Source organism: Pan paniscus, chromosome 4, assembly GCF_029289425.2.
Source record: "Pan paniscus chromosome 4, NHGRI_mPanPan1-v2.0_pri, whole genome shotgun sequence".
Lineage (NCBI taxonomy): Eukaryota > Metazoa > Chordata > Mammalia > Primates > Hominidae > Pan > Pan paniscus.
In genome coordinates, this window is record NC_073253.2 from 164,710,593 (window position 1) to 164,727,568 (window position 16,976).

Below are 16,976 nucleotides of genomic sequence, written 5' to 3' on the forward strand. Positions count from 1 at the left end.
ATAGAATAGTCGAAGAAACCAATAACTTCATCATAACATCTCACACTTAAATGAACTAGGAATCTCTGTTTAGATGGACCTTAGCCTAAAAAATACTACCAATTCAGAATTCACAGTAGTTTCAATATGTTCTCCTGCTCAAAGGAATTCATCTCAGACAAGCTCCTTCCCCATTTAATAATATTTTCCAGAGGTAACCCAGCAAAAATGTATTTATTTGTAAATATGCAGCAGTGACTTCAAATGAAACCTCATGGTGGCTATAGTTAGAACTATTCAGACATCTCTGTGATTTGGCTAGATTGTACTAAGAGTGACTCATGAATATAATTAATTTACCTTATGATGTCAATAGTGGTAAGAGATGTGTTGTACCTTCCTTCCACTTAATCAAATCCCACAGGGAAGTGAGATATATTTTTCTAACTATGAATTCTGTAAGGAAACAGTTTCCACAAAGTCTACTTGCCCGTTACACCAAAGTGATGGGCAGGTTTAGTGTCTCCTATGGAAATTTCCATGCATTTTTAGAACATATGGAAACTGCAAGGCAGAGCTATGAAAATTCAGAGATGCTTACAACATCAAAACATTCTTTTCCTCAGTGAGAATGTGCTGTCATATGACAACGAGCAGGAGGAGGATAGTGAACTTAGCTTTTATCAAGGTACTTATTACTGTGGAAAATAGGAGGTCTCAGCAATCAGGTGTAAATAAGTTCAAAGTACAGACTCAAATGATGTTTTAATTATCAGTAAAGAGGGAAATGTTGGAAACTTAAATAGAAACTAGATGATATACATATTTCACCTTTTCCAATTAATCAATCTAATGACAGCTGGTTGGCCAAGAGAGTATAAGGTAGACATTTCAACTAAAATAGATACATCTTTGTTAGTATTTTGTCTAGTGTTTTTTCCCCAGAAATGCTTTTGCTAGGACATCATATTTTAATAGAAAACAGATTATGTGTCTCAAATCTAATCAACAAATGCAAGAACTTTCACTTACCCCCTCTAGTTTATTGTCCACGGGCAGCCTGCCTTTGTGCTTTGTTTACTTAACCTTGTGCATTTCCTACCAAAAAGGAGAGCAGAAGAGATGGAATATATCTGGGAAATGCTCCAGAACTCGAAATGCCTGAGTGGCTTATTCTGTGTGATGGCAGACTTGGTGATAACAGAAGATACTATTTTCGGGAGACCCCTCAACATCTCCACTGCTGGTTCACATCTGACTGCAACTCACTTTACTGCACTCACTGCTCACTGGCAGAGCCCCCTTCGGGTGAGAAGACTTGTCCTCATAACCCCCTTGTCTCATGAGCAGGGAAGATTTTCATGGGGGAGACTCACAAGAATCTATAAAGAGGTCAAAGTTATATTGCAGAAATTGACTTTAACTCAGTGATAAGACTTTTGAATTAATTTCCATCTTTGTGGAGGGTGAGAAAGGTCATTAGTTAAATAGGCAATGGAGAGTTAAAATACAGGAAAAAATGTATTTGACTAAGTTGTAGGGTGGATGTAAAAATGAAAGGAGGCTTGTAACTGAATTTCTCTTAAACACCTGATTTAGACATTCTATATCAGTTTGCCTAAGGGACAAAGAACAAAATGCAGTATCAAATATTTATGAAAGATCCAGTAAAGCATAGATTGTTATTGAGGTATAAATAGAAAGAATATTTTCTAGGAAAGCAGAATACAATTCTACCTACAAGCTCAAATTCTGTCTTCTCTGAAAATTATCATGGAGTCAGGGTCTCATAAAAATGGTCCCTTTGTATATCCAGGTGAGGACTCTCATGTGGTTCCCAAGAAAGAGAAGTGTTCATATTAAATATGATTTCATACTCTCGGTTACATATCCCCTTTTCACTCCATGCCTAAGGCACCCAGATATGAATTTCTGCTTGCATTTACAGCAAATCAAGATAAAAATACTTCACTGTTCAGATATTTTAGCTCTCTGTACCCAGTTAAGGCACCCATCTAAATGAGGCACTTAATATAGATATGTGTGACCTTGAACAAATGACATCTATGTTGAGTTTCAATATTGCTCAAAAAGTGAATATGTTGCAGTGGAAGGGAAAAACGTAGTAAGATTAGTAAAAGCAAAATGAGTAAAGTTTAAAATTTTAGGAAAAAAAGTATAAGTTGATGACATCTTTGAATAAACAAAATAAGACAGAGAAGATGTGTTCATGTTCTTGTGACCACAAGAAAAAGCATAACCAACAGCACTATTAGGATTCAACCAACAAAACCTGAGGAGGTCCCAGTGAGAGAGAACTCTGGTCCCTACTCCCAATCCCCTGGGCAAAAGGACTTCCTAGGCATGCTAATTGCACCATTATAAGACAAGTCAAATACAAACGAAATAAACAGTAATTTGGGTCATAGAAACATCTGGACTAGCAAACTCCTTCTCAGAGACAAATCAGGGGAGGAGTATTGGAGAGTCTGGGAAACAAAGAATGAGATCACGGTATAAAAGATAAACTGGGTTTGAGGGCTCAGGCATTCCTCAAGTCCTGAAGACATACCTGTTATACCATGCTCTGAATTCGGTCATGGTCAAGGTAAATAATTAACCTAATGCAATAGGCCTCCTCTTACCTGAATGATAACACTTTGCAATGCGCATGTCTTTTGACCCAGAGAATGCATTTTTAGGGCTCTATCCTACAGAAATATTTGCACATGGACACTTGCCATAAACAAAGATTTCCAGTGCAACATTATTTATAATAATCAAATTGGAGTAACTTAAGTATCCAAGAACAAGGGAATATTAAATAAATTATGGTATGTTTATATTAGGAGCAAAGTGGAACGAAGCCTCCAGAATTCGCCTGCTTGGGTTCATAGCTCAGTTCCACTGCTCACTAGCTGTGTGACCTTGGTCAAATTGCTTAGCTTCTCAGTGATTCTGTTTACCTCAAATGTAAAAAGAAGATGATAAGATTTTCTTCTTTGTAGAGTTTTGCTGTGAAAATTAAATGAGGTACCACTCTTAAAGAGCCAGAACACTGCCTGACATAACAGGTACACAATTCATGTTAGCATGGTTGCTATTTTGAACCTACTATCATGTAGCATTTAAAAAGACTAGGGGTGCTCGCTTTGGCAGCACATATATTAAAACTGAAACAATACAGAGAAGACTAGCATGGTCCCTGCACAAGGATGACATGCAAATTCATGAAGCATTCCATATTTTTACAAGGGAAGTGAAGGACCTCTTCAAGGAAAACTACAAACCACTGCTCAAGGAAATCAGAGAGGACACAAACAAATGGAAAAATATTCCATGCACGTGGATAGAATCAATATCATGAAAATGGCCATACTGCCCAACGTAATTTACAGATTCAATGCTATCCCCATCAAGCTACCATTGACTTTCTTCACAGAATTGGAAGAAACTATTTTTAATTTCATATGGAACCAAAAAAAACAGCCCGCATAGCCAAGACAATCCTAAGCAAAAAGAACAAAGCTGAAGGCATTACACTACCTGACTTCAAACTATACTAAGAGGCTACAGTAACCAAAACAGCATGGTACTAGTACAAAAACAGACACATAGTCCAATGGAACAGAATAGATAACTCAGAAATAAGACTGCACATGTACAACCATCTGATCTTCGACAAACCTGACAAAAACAAGCAATGGGGAAAGGATTCCCTATTTAATAAATGGTGCCGGGAGAACTGGCTAGCCATATGCAGAAAACTGAAACTGGACCCCTTCCTTACACTTTATACAAAAATTAACTCAAGATGGATTAAAGACTTAAATGTAAAATCCAAAACTATAAAAACCATAGAAGAAAATCTAGTCAATACCATTCAGGACATAGGCATGGGCAAGGATTTCATGATGAAAACACCAAAAGCAATTGCAACAAAAGGAAAAATTGACAAATGGGATCTAATTAAACTAAAGAGCTTCTGCACAGCAAAAGAAACTATCATCAGGGTGAACAGACAACCTGCAGAATGAGAGAAAAATTTTGCAATCTATTCATCTGACAAAGGTTTAATATTCAGAGTCTACAGGGAACTTAAATTTACAAGAAAAAAACAACCTCATTAAAAAGTGGGCAAAGGACATGAAAAGACACTTCTCAAAAGACGACATATGCAGCCAACAAACGTATGAAAAAAGCTCAACATCACTGATCATTAGAGAAATGTAAATGAAAACCACAATGAGATACCATTTCATGCCAGTCAGAATGGCTATCATTAAAAAGTCAAAAAACAACAGATGCTGGTGAGGTTGTGGAAAAAAAGGAATGCTTTTACATTGTTGGTTCAACCATTGTAGAAGACAGTGTGGCTATTCCTCAAAGATCTAGAGGCAGAAATATCATTTGACCCAGCAATCCCATTACGAGGTATATATAGCTAAAGGAATATAAACCATGCTATTATAAAGATACATGCATGCTTATGTTCCTTACAGCACTATTCACAATAGCAAAGACATGGGATCAACCCAAATGTCCATCAATGATAGATTGGATAAAGAAAATATGGCACATATACACCATGGAATACTATGCAGCCATAAAAAGGAATGAGATCATGTCCTTTGCAGGGACATGGATGGAGCTGAAAGCCGTTATCCTCAGCAAACTAACCAAACACCACATGTTCTCACTTATAAGCAGGGGCTAAACGATGAGAACACATGGACAGGAACATGGGCGGGAACAACACATTGGGGCCTATTGAGGGTGGGGTAAGGGGAAGGAGAGCATTAGGAAGAACAGCTAAGGGATGCTGGGCTTAATACCTAGGTGATGGGTTGATCTGTGCAGCAAACCACCATGGCACACATTTATCTATATAACAAACCTGCATATCCTACACACGTATCCCAGAACTTAAAATAAAAGTTGAAGGGGAAAAAAAAAGACTAGGATCCAACTACAGCTCCTCCCATGGAAAACTTTCTAAAGTATACTGTGAGGTAATAAAATGCTGCAAAACAATATGTAAAGGATGATCCTCTTAATTTTTTGAGTTCATGTAGGCATATGTTCATCTGTATGTGTACAAATGCATAGAAGAGAGTGTGGAAGCACCAGGCAATAGCAACAATCATCTCTAGAGAAGAGAATGAGTAATCTGATGACCAGAAGACCTGAAAGGAGATCTTCACTTTCTTCCTCTCTGTATTTCTACATTTGGGGAGTTGTTTTACAAACCTACATCTATATGTTTGTAAAACATATGTCTACAGATACAAATATCTACAAACATATATCTATATATGTTTGTAACACAACTCATTCATATATATATATATATATACACTTTTAAATATACGTATTTTTGAAAATCAGTAGATAAGTAAAGGATCAACAAGAACAGTGAAAAGAAGTCTGAACACGTGAATGTTTGCAGTGTTTCAAAAATCTGTTTCCAAGGAAAGGAGATGTAGGAATTCTCTGTTTATTAAGGTCAAGGGTCTAACACAAGGACAGGATTACAATGAGTCAGATGAGGTGCTGAGTATGAAAAACTTTAACAGGCACCCACCTTCAGGGCCATGATATGCACAACCCTTAGGCTTGGCACTGATCTAACCTTACACTGAAAATGTCACCTAAGTCAAAGCACCTGCTTCTTAGCAGCCAGTATTGCACAAAGCTTTTGCTCTGACCATATAGCATAGACTTCTTTCTCTCCTCACCTCTTTTTACAAGACAAAAACAGTAATAATAACAATTTATTTTTAACATCTGGAGTTTAAGTCTGAGGTATCCCATGTACCGTCTCCCAGAATGCAGACTGAACAAGTCTCTCTCCCTCCTTATTCAGTCTTCCCTTTGGGGATGTCATTCTGAGAAAAGGAGATTGTTTAGGGGCAGGAGAAGAGTTTCCATGAGTCTTTTAAAGTACTTGAGTACTGAGATTTGGACTCTTAAATGGTTTGACAGGAAATTTACCCTCTTTCTTTAGCTAGTGTGGTATCAGCATAATAATTTGTAAAATTAGCTGGGGTTACGAATGCAGTAGGACATTGGTCCAGTGTGAAATGCAATAACCAAAACTAGATGATATTTGCTTGAAATGCCCCAGAATTTTCTCCCATGCTGTAGGTTGCCTGTTCACTCTGATGGTAGTTTCTTTTGCTGTGCAGAAGCTCTTTAGTTTAATTAGATCCCATTTGTCAATTTTGGCTTTTGTTGCCATTGCTTTTGGTGTTTTGGACATGAAGTCCTTGCCCACGCCTATGTCCTGAATGGTAATGCCTAGGTTTTCTTCTAGGGTTTTTATGGTTTTAGGTCTAACGTTTAAATCTTTAATCCATCTTGAATTGATTTTTGTATAAGGTGTAAGGAAGGGATCCAGTTTCAGCTTTCTACATATGGCTAGCCAGTTTTCCCAGCACCATTTATTAAATAGGGAATCCTTTCCCCGTTGCTTCTTTTTCTCAGGTTTGTCAAAGATCAGATAGTTGTAGGTAAGTGGTGTTATTTCTGAGGGCTCTGTTCTGTTCCATTGATCTATATCTCTGTTTTGGTACCAGTACCATGCTGTTTTGGTTACTGTAGCCTTGTAGTATAGTTTGAAGTCAGGTAGTGTGATGCCTCCAGCTTTGTTCTTTTGGCTTAGGATTGACTTGGCAATGCGGGCTCTTTTTTGGTTCCATATGAACTTTAAAGTAGTTTTTTCCAATTCTGTGAAGAAAGCCATTGGTAGCTTGATGGGGATGGCATTGAATCTGTAAATTACCTTGGGCAGTATGGCCATTTTCACGATATTGATTCTTCCTACCCATGAGCATGGAATGTTCTTCCATTTGTTTGTATCCTCTTTTATTTCCTTGAGCAGTGGTTTGTAGTTCTCCTTGAAGAGGTCCTTCACATCCCTTGTAAGTTGGATTCCTAGGTATTTTATTCTCTTTGAAGCAATTGTGAATGGGAGTTCACTCATGATTTGGCTCTCTGTTTGTCTGTTGTTGGTGTATAGGAATGCTTGTGATTTTTGTACATTGATTTTGTATCCTGAGACTTTGCTGAAGTTGCTTATCAGCTTAAGGAGATTTTGGGCTGAGACAGTGGGGTTTTCTAGATAAACAATCATGTCGTCTGCAAACAGGGACAATTTGACAGCATGGGAGAAAATTTTCGCAACCTACTCATCTGACAAAGGGCTAATATCCAGAATCTACAATGAACTCAAACAAATTTACAAGAAAAAAACAAACAACCCCATCAAAAAGTGGGCGAGGGACATGAACAGACACTTCTCAAAAGAAGACATTTATGCAGCCAAAAAACACATGAAAAAATGCTCATCATAACTGGCCATCAGAGAAATGCAAATTAAAACCACTATGAGATATCATCTCACACCAGTTAGAATGGCAATCATTCAAAAGTCAGGAAACAACAGGTGCTGGAGAGGATGTGGAGAAATAGGAACACTTTTACACTGTTGGTGGGACTGTAAACTAGTTCAACCATTGTGGAAGTCAGTGTGGCGATTCCTCAGGGATCTATAACTAGAAATACCATTTGACCCAGCCATCCCATTACTGGGTATATACCCAAATGACTATAAATCATGCTGCTATAAAGACACATGCACACGTATGTTTATTGCGGCATTATTCACAATAGCAAAGACTTGGAACCAACCCAAATGTCCAACAATGATAGACTGGATTAAGAAAATGTGGCACATATACACCATGGAATACTATGCAGCCATGAAAAATGATGAGTTCATGTCCTTTGTAGGGACATGGATGAAACTGGAAACCATCATTCTCAGTAAACTATCGCAAGAACAAAAAACCAAACACCGCATATTCTCACTCATAGGTGGGAATTGAACAATGAGATCACATGGACACAGGAAGGGGAATATCACACTCTGGGGACTGTGGTGGGGAGGGGGGAGGGGGGAGGGATAGCATTGGGAGATATACCTAATGCTAGATGACGAGTTAGTGGGTGCAGCGCACCAGCATGGCACATGTATACATATGTAACTAACCTGCACAATGTGCACATGTACCCTAAAACTTAAAGTATAATAAAAAAAATGTAAAAAAAAAATAAATAAAATAAAAAATAAATGTGGGAAAAAAAAAAAAAAAAAAAAAAGAAATGCCCCAGAATGCCCCTACTGGTTGGCTATGGAAGACATCCATTTTGATTAATCGGTAACCATGCCTTACTGTTTGTAAATAACTTTGAATATTATCCCTGGGAAAAACTAAAACTATGGTTCAATGAATAGTTTCATGCTTAATCTACTAGCTGAGCTGATACCTATAGATATTAAAAATGGTATTTTAGTCCTCTTAACTGGGTGGCAGCTTTGAATGACAGCTAACCACTAGCTGGCAAAAAAGTTCCTGAATATGACACACCGAATCATCTCCCCCCAAATCATGCATTTATCAACTGTAGGCATTCATCACCCAACGGAAATTGTTCCCAGATAAAGGCCACATGACGTGGTATAAAAAGGGACCAAAATTTCCTAATAAATGAGAGGGGGTGGAAAAGTGATTGGGGTTTTATTTTAGAAAATGAATTTTTTTAAAAATGAAGTTACTTCTGTTTTTATTTTATAATTTACAAAATTTAAGTTATAATTGCCTTAGAATTATTAGGACAAAAAAGAATCAGCTTTTAATTGTATTTAGAGAAACAAAATTTGTCTAACAAATTGAATGGAAGTGAATACAACAGCCTTCATTTCAAGACAGTTTATCTGAGTGTTTTGTAAAAATAGGGCATTTAACAATTTTTTCCCAAGGGCATCTCTTAATCATTTGATAGCCAAATCATTCCCTTTTGAAACATTATAATTACTGTGTTTTTTTTTTCATTTGTTAGCTGGCCTACCCTCTGATCAATAGATCTGAGTAGAAATCAAGTAGTTCTCTAAACATCATTTTCATTGATGTCATTAAATTTTGCTGCAGTAAGTAGAATTCTAAGACAGCTCCCAAGATTCCTGCCCCCTGGTGTACATGAACTGTATAATTTCCTCCTCATGAGTGAGAGTGGGGACTGTACACATGACAGGATAGTCACACCTGTAATATGTTATTCTTTTTGTAAGTCTCTGTTGTAGCCAACTGGTGTGAGCTCCTCTTGTTGGCCTTGGAGAAGCAATCTGCCATGTGTGAACTGCTGATACAGTTTGGGTATTTGTCCTCTCCAAATCTCATGCTGAAATTTGATCTCCAGTGTTGAAGGCTGGACCTAATGGGACGTGTTTTGGTCATGGAGACAGATACCCCATGAATTGCTTGATGCCATTCTCCCAGTAATGAGTTCTTACTCTATTCATTACCCCAAGATCTGATTGTTAAAAAGAGCCTGCCACCTCTTCCTCCTTCTCTCTTGCTCCCTCTCTCGCCATGTGACATGCCTGCTCCCCTTCATCTTGCAGCATGAGTAAGGCTTCCTGAGGTCTCACCAGAACCCAAGCAGATGCTGGTTCCATACAAGTACAGCCTGCAAAACTGTGAGCCAAATAAATCTCTTTTCTTTATAAATTACCCAGTCTCAGATATTGCTTTATAGCGATGCAAAAATGGACTAAGACAACTGCCCATGGAGATGGTCATGTGCAAAGACAAGAGGGTAGCCTCTAGGAGCTGAAAATGATCCCTGTTGACAACCAGCAAGGAAATGGGGACTTGATTCCTATAATCACAAGGAACTGAATCCTGCCAACAACTAGTATGTTTGAAAGACAACTGCAAATCTCAAATGAGATCAGAGTCCCAGCTAACACTGTAATTTCAGACTCACGAGATTCATGAAACCCTGAGCAGAGGACCCAGCTAATCCGTGCCAGGGCTCCTGCCCCATGGAAATTGTGAGAGAATAAATGTGTGTTGTTTTAAGCCACTAAGTTTGTGGTGATGTCTTATGCAGCAATAGAAAGCTAATATGCTTGCATTTTTTAAGTATTTATATTATTTGGTTAAATGTTTAGAGAAGCTCTCTATTATAAAAGATTGGCAGAGTTGTTGGCAAGCTAATTAGCATAGAATGTGTTTCTGAGTGAGAACAAATGTTATAAATGGTCAGCTTGTTAACAAATATTTTATTGGATATTTTAATTCTCTATGATTTTTGCTTCCTTAAATAACCCTGTAACTATAAGTCAAGGGACATGAAAACAAAGACTCTTTCCCCACCTTTAAGATAGAATCCCTACCCTTAAAATTTTTTGATTTACACTTTCAACAATGACAAAATAGTGTGTTTAAGATAATCTCTGTGCCTACTCTTTCTTCTTTCCCCTCACTTTCACAGGTTTTTATCCCAAGGGAACCCTTTAATACACATCCTATACAACACACTGTCTCAGAGTCCTCAGAGCTGGCATCCCAGGAAACCCAAACTGCAAACCCAAACTTCTACAATGAATTCATGTGCAACTTATTCTAAAAGATCTATACACACACACACACACACACACACACATTTCCTATCCTATTGCTCTTCACTACTTCCTTCATCTCTGTGCTACAATCTGGGATCATTTTTCTTCCCCTTGAGTAATTTATTATGTTTTTTACAGTGAGTCTGTTGCTCAAAAATTCTTTTAGTATTTATTTGTATAAAAAGTCTTAATTTTGTCTTCATATAAAATTTTGTTTGACACTCTATTATAAATTGACTGTTATTCTCTTTCCATGTTTTCCGGACATAGTTCCATTGTCTTCTGACTTCCATCATTTATGTTTAGAAGTCAGTGTTGTTTTTAGTTTCTTTGTGAGTAATTTGTCTTTTTTTGTCTACTTTTTTTTATTTTGCAATAGTTTAAAAGTATAAAAAATTTGTACACAAACACAACAAACTAAGCAATATACATATGTCCTAGTTTTATAAATGAATAATAATTTATTGTAAATTTAAGTCAACGGTCTTAAAATCTCTCACCCATTCTATTTTCTCTTTTCTCTTTTTATATCTTTCTTAGATTAAATATTTTTATTATTAAATTTTCTTTCTCTATTGTCTCATTAGTCATACATTCTTACCTTAAAGTGGTTTTCCTGGAAATCACAATATTCATTCTTTATGTATCCAAGTCTAATATAAATGAGTATCTTGGCCACTTCCCAAGAAACTCAAAGATGTGCAAGCATTTTAACTCTATTTACCTTTCTCCTGCCTTTTTACTTTCATGTTACTGTCTGTGTTCAGATATATATTCCATTAGAGAAATTTGTCCATTTTCCTATTGAGTTGCCTCTTCTCCTTATTGATTTGCAGCAACTTTTTTTCATCTTTAATATAATGGATATTAGTCCTTTATCAGTTTTATGTATTGCAAATATTTTCTCCCAACCTATGCTTTTCTTGTTTTAATGGCTTTATTGAGGTATAATTGACATATAATAAATTATATATATTTATGTGCACAAGTATGTATACATAATGTGTACAATTTTATGAGTTTTGACATATCTATACACTCATGAAACCATCACCACAATCAAGATGCTGAACACATGCATTATCCCCTCAAGAGTTTCTTCATGTTCCTGTGTAATCCATCCCCCATCGCCCTGCCTCCTCTCCATCCCCATTCACAGGCACCCACTGGTATGCTTTCTGTTGCCATAGATGATATTGCATTTTCTAGAATCTTATATGAAAGGAATAATACAACATGGACTCATTTTTACCTAACTTTTTCACTCAGCATAACTATTTTGAGGCTTATCCATGCATGCTGTTGCCTCATCCCTGCTTATTGTATTGCAGACTAGGAACTCATTGCATGAACATGATAAAAATTGTTTCTTCATTCACATGTTGATGGACATTTGGGTTGCTAACACTTGATATCATACCCTTTTTAACTTTAGTGGGTGTGAAGTGATATCTCACTGTAGTTTACATTTCCCTGATGACTAATGTTACTAAGCACTTTTTTGTGTACTTACTAGCCAAAGTGTTTACACCTTTTGCCCATTTTTTAATTGAGTCGTTAGCCTTCTTACTGAACTGTAAGAGTTCTTTGTATATTCTCGATATAAGTCCTTTGCCATATAGACATATAGATAATATTTTTCCCAGTCTGTGACTTGTCTTTCAAAGGGTCTCTTTTCTTTTCTTTTTTCTTTGCTATTCTTTTCCTTTTTTCTCTACATCTCAGCCGCAGCAAATCATGCTCTGAGAGTTATTGAGTAAATCCCAGAATCCAAGCTCAACTGTTTATGCTATTATTTGAAAAAGCATAATTACTGTTCTGTGTTTCCACCGGTGAATATTTACACAATATCTCCCTGATGTCAAATAAAATACTGTTTAGCACAAAGGGCTTTTATTTCATTGTCATAAAGTTGTTGGCTTTATAATACAAGCATCTCATAAGTAGTGACGTTGTTAAGCTGGAAGCCTGTGACTGATTTAAAGTTCATAAGTTATCAGCTGTAATTAATAAATTGAGCTCATTCTCCAAAAAACAATTTCAGAGACTATCAAAAAACAAAGACACTCTTAACTTGCAATATTTAATTTGAGGCTGCTACTGAGGCTTTTAGCTAAATTAGGCCTGTGTGAAAGCAATTCACTTCATTACCAGGGTCCTTCAAATTTTCCTCCACAATATCACTGATTTCATACTTGATTCACATAATTGTCCTTCAAAATTTAGGGCATGTCCAAAAAGTCCTTCCAAAAGCCAGCTAAAAGAATTTGCTCTCTGGCATCAATTGCAATAATACTCCTGTAGGGAGGGAATCAGAGGAGAGAGAGACCAAGATGAGAGGGAAGAACATTGTCCTCCAGAAACTGAGTTCTGTAAGGCAGAACAAGATGACACAGGGGGACTGTCAAAAACTCTCACAGTACAAGAATCCACTTCAATGAAAGATACAAATCCATTGGGCAGGACAATAATTGGAAGTGTAATATTAATATTAACTAGCATGCTTTATTCCCCCTTCAGTCTTCCTTAGCTGGTACTCACTGCTCACAGTTTAGGCATCTAAATGCAAAAATGCAAATAATGACAAAAGAATTAATCTCTTGGATTCTAAACTTTAAAAACCAAGGACTAGACAGACCTAAAGAATAAAATTAGTTTCTCCCTCCCAACTTTCACCTCCCCACCCATTGCTGCACTCTGACAAGATCATTCTTGGAGCTGATATTCTCAATTAAAGAAGAGTGAAGATCCATGATGACAGAATGCAGTCAATGATTTCAGATAGGATCCTAGATGAGAAAGAAAACATTCTAAGAAGGGCATTGCTAGGACAAGTGAAAATTGTTGTATATGTATGTATATTGGTAATAGCATTGCATCGATACTAAATCCCCAAATTTGATAAGGTAGAAAAATGCTTTATTCTATGGAGACAAATGATGAAGTATTTCAGGGTGAAATGTCATGATGTAGGTAACTAACTCCATTGATAAAGGGAAAAAAGAGAGAGAGAGGATAGAGAGAAACAAAGCAAATGAGACAAAATCATAGCCATTGCTGTATCTATATAAAAGGTATACAAATGTTCATTATATTAGTCTTACAACTTTTGTGAAGGTTGTAAGACTTTTTGAGGTTTTTCAAAGCTAAACACACTTTTTATATGGGAGACAAGAGAATCAGAAAGAAAAACTAAATAGTGAGATGCTTGTCGGGGACTCTCAGCAAAGGAGATAGTGTTTGAGCTAGTGTTTGTTGCAAAAGGAAAAGTACATGCCAGAGTATGTTTGGGAAAATGATGGCAGAGGGAATTTGTACCCCACTTCTCACCTGGATTCTTGGGAGGCAGCAACCTTGCACAGAGGAATAAGGTAAAGAGGGCTGCATGGGATGTTGAGGGCCAAGAGGGCTGAGGGCAGCCAACCACATCACCCAAGGCTTTGCATCATTTCCCAAACTGCAGAGGAATTAGTGAATGGCTGACAGTGGGCTTCTCTCCCTGATGCCATGATGCTACCTGCCATTCCAGGAAGAAGGGTAGAGAGAAAAAAATGCTCAAACTACTGAGTTTAATCTGGAAAGACTGATCTCACCCACAACTGACTAATTTGATTCCACTCCACTAAATTTATTCCACAGAATGGGGGCTCTGGATTGATATGAAGTTCAGTGCCTAAGAAAAAAAAAGGGAGTGTTACATTTTTTATATACCCATGTTTCTGCGGCATGAGAGTCTATACTCACAGCAATATTTTCTAGCAAACACATATTGTTTGGAGAGTAGTAATTTATTCTCTACTTTGAACACTGGTAATTTAATCTGTATTCTCTTCCCAGGGATCCCCTGTGATCAGCATTAATGGACTGGGGCGAGAACAGAGAAGGTGACTTCACATTTATGAATATCAAATAATGAGGGCTCAGCTTTTTGCCTTCCAGCAGTCAAGTTCTTCTTCTGGGAAGTGCCTCTCTGTCGGGGTAACAAACATTTTTAAGTTGACTGATACATTTTAAAAGCAGTATGTAGAAAGGCTTTCTAAAATCAAAATCCAATTTTAGTGATTACATAGTTGTTTCCTTAAGCTCAGGCAAGGCACTTTGTATACTCATAGAATTTTGGAAGAATTTTACAGTTATAATTGTCAGCTTAAATTGTGTTTGAATGTCAGTCCTCTTTTAAAGAAAGAAAAGACAAGAAATATTCCTTCTACTTTGTGTCATTAAGCTGGATTTTTACTTGGCAGCACTCAAGGTGGGGATTTTGCAACATTAAGATAACAATCTCTTCTCTGTAGATTTTTAGTACCCCAGGGATTCAAAGATCAAGTTGCTTAGAGACCCCATGGAATTTGCAGAAAAAGCAAACTCTAATCTTGACATCTGTAATTAATGTTTTTATCTTACTCCTAAAGTTTAGTTTGCTGGCAGCTTAGCCGCTCTTTGGAGCGGAATAAGGCTCTTTCTACACCACGTCCCACATGACTTTCTATCCTGAGAGTGGGGTGGGGAGCTCTGGGGCTCTCTATGGGCTATTTTCTCTTGGGCTCAGTGTCAAGCTCTTCTTCTAGTTATGTAGTGGTTGCATATATGCCTAGGTTTCCTTCCAATCAATCGTGCTGCAGGTTTCCTAAGCTAGGCTAATGCTTGCCTTGTTTCCAGTGTATTTTATATTGGGCTCACCGACCAATACATATGCATGCGTAGAGCACAGGATCAATTGTAGGTTGTGAAAATATCTGTATAACATATTACTCAGTGAAATGTGAAAATATCTATAAAATTCTGGTACAATTTAAATATATATCTTTTTCTCAGTAAACAAGACCACTGGCCACTCAGGCAAAAACAAATTAACCTGAGCTGTATATGTACATAAACACACACACATACATGCACATGGGCAAATATGAATTTGTGATTGAGGCATGTGCCAATTCTAATCGCTCCCACATTTTTTTACATATTTATATTGTAACTCTTTGGACTAATGTGCACAAGTGCTTGTCTGACATACCAATGAAAATGAAGAGAGGTAATCTATCATCCCTCCCACCCTTAAAAGACAACGTAGTCACCTAAGTAGCCAAAGTTGTCACAGAGAATATCATGATCATCTTTTGTGCATTCCACAAACATTTATGGAACTTCTAGTCTGGGGCCTGACATCTTCACTCAGAATGCTACAGCAAGCAAGACAAAGTGGGTCCTGCTACCTCTCAAGTGCTAGAGGGGAGAGAGACAATGAGCAAAGAACAGAATCGATAAAACAATCACCAGATGGTGGTAAAAGCCAAGAAGAAACTAAAATAGAGTGATGTCATAGAGCGACTGTGGGACTGCATCAGACTGAGAGATCAGGGAATGTGCCAATGAAGGTAACTTATGAGCTGAGACCTGAATCACCAGTGTTTAGGATATAGCTCTATGGTCTAATTTTTCAGGTCATTTTATGATGTGGCTCCTTCATGCACATTTAAATGAAGTGATTAGAATACACACCTGGTGGATAGGGTTCTATATTATACCCTCAGCTACCTCCCACTTCCTTTTTAAGCTTCATTCTAAAATGACATTTTAAAAATGTAAGTGGCAAAGCTAGACCCATTAGCTATAAGTGATATAGAAATCCCAAAAAGATGTTCCAGCAGGGATTGAGCTGGCCTTTTAGACAAAAATAATGAGGTCATTGCTTTGTTGACTGCCATCGACTTGCATATCTCAGCCTCTATCAGTGACCAAAATCATCCAACGAAATGACTCCTTAAGTGCTTATGATGAAGAACAGCTACCAGAACACCCAGGCAAGCATTCTTACACTCATATCTTCTGTGAATCCATCAGCCAGCAGTTCCCATGCTCAGGGTAAGGAGCAGACATATTTCTTGTCAGTAAGTTTATCTACTGAGATGCTGTGGAATGTTCTTATCTATCATCTTGTACATCATATACCATAACTCTTATGGCTTATGACTTGTAGACAACACAAATAGCCACCTGAAGGTGTCCTCATGCAAAATTTTGCTGTTGAGAAAATAACCACTAGTCTTATAACCCTGTGGCAATCCTTTATTCTCCCTAAATACTAATTTTTGCATGTCAAAAAAAGTTAAACAGATGAACTCTAAATTTGAATTTTAGTCTTTTAGATTTCCTAAAAATGATTCAAACAATATTTCCTTGCAAGGGAAGATATAAACCATTTGCTTGAATTCAAGAAAGAGTAATATCTGAGCATTTTGAGCACTGTATCCATTGGGAATATGCATGGCTGCAACTAATGAGAAAGTAAACAGTGGCTTCAACAAATAAGGCTTTATTTTTCTCTCGTAACAAGCAGCCTGGAGGTAGACTTTAGCTGGCTTTTGCTCAGCAGCATCACAATGTTAGGGTCAGCATATCCCTTGCCTATCCCTTGATTTTTCCCTTATCTTGTCACCTCAAGTTCACAAACTGGCTGCCACAACTGCAAAAATCATATCCTCAAGACTGACTGAAGAGCTGGAAGATTAGTAGAGGCAGGAGGAGT

General features: G+C 37.3%; 1 non-coding gene across 1 annotated transcript; it reads left to right on the forward strand.

The window, feature by feature from the left end:
* The first annotated feature begins 3,122 nt into the window (after positions 1-3,122).
* LOC112440031 (U6 spliceosomal RNA) lies at positions 3,123-3,229 on the forward strand. Its single transcript, XR_003028235.2, has one exon. It is a non-coding gene; the product is annotated as a U6 spliceosomal RNA (small nuclear RNA).
* Positions 3,230-16,976: the final 13,747 nt, after the last annotated feature.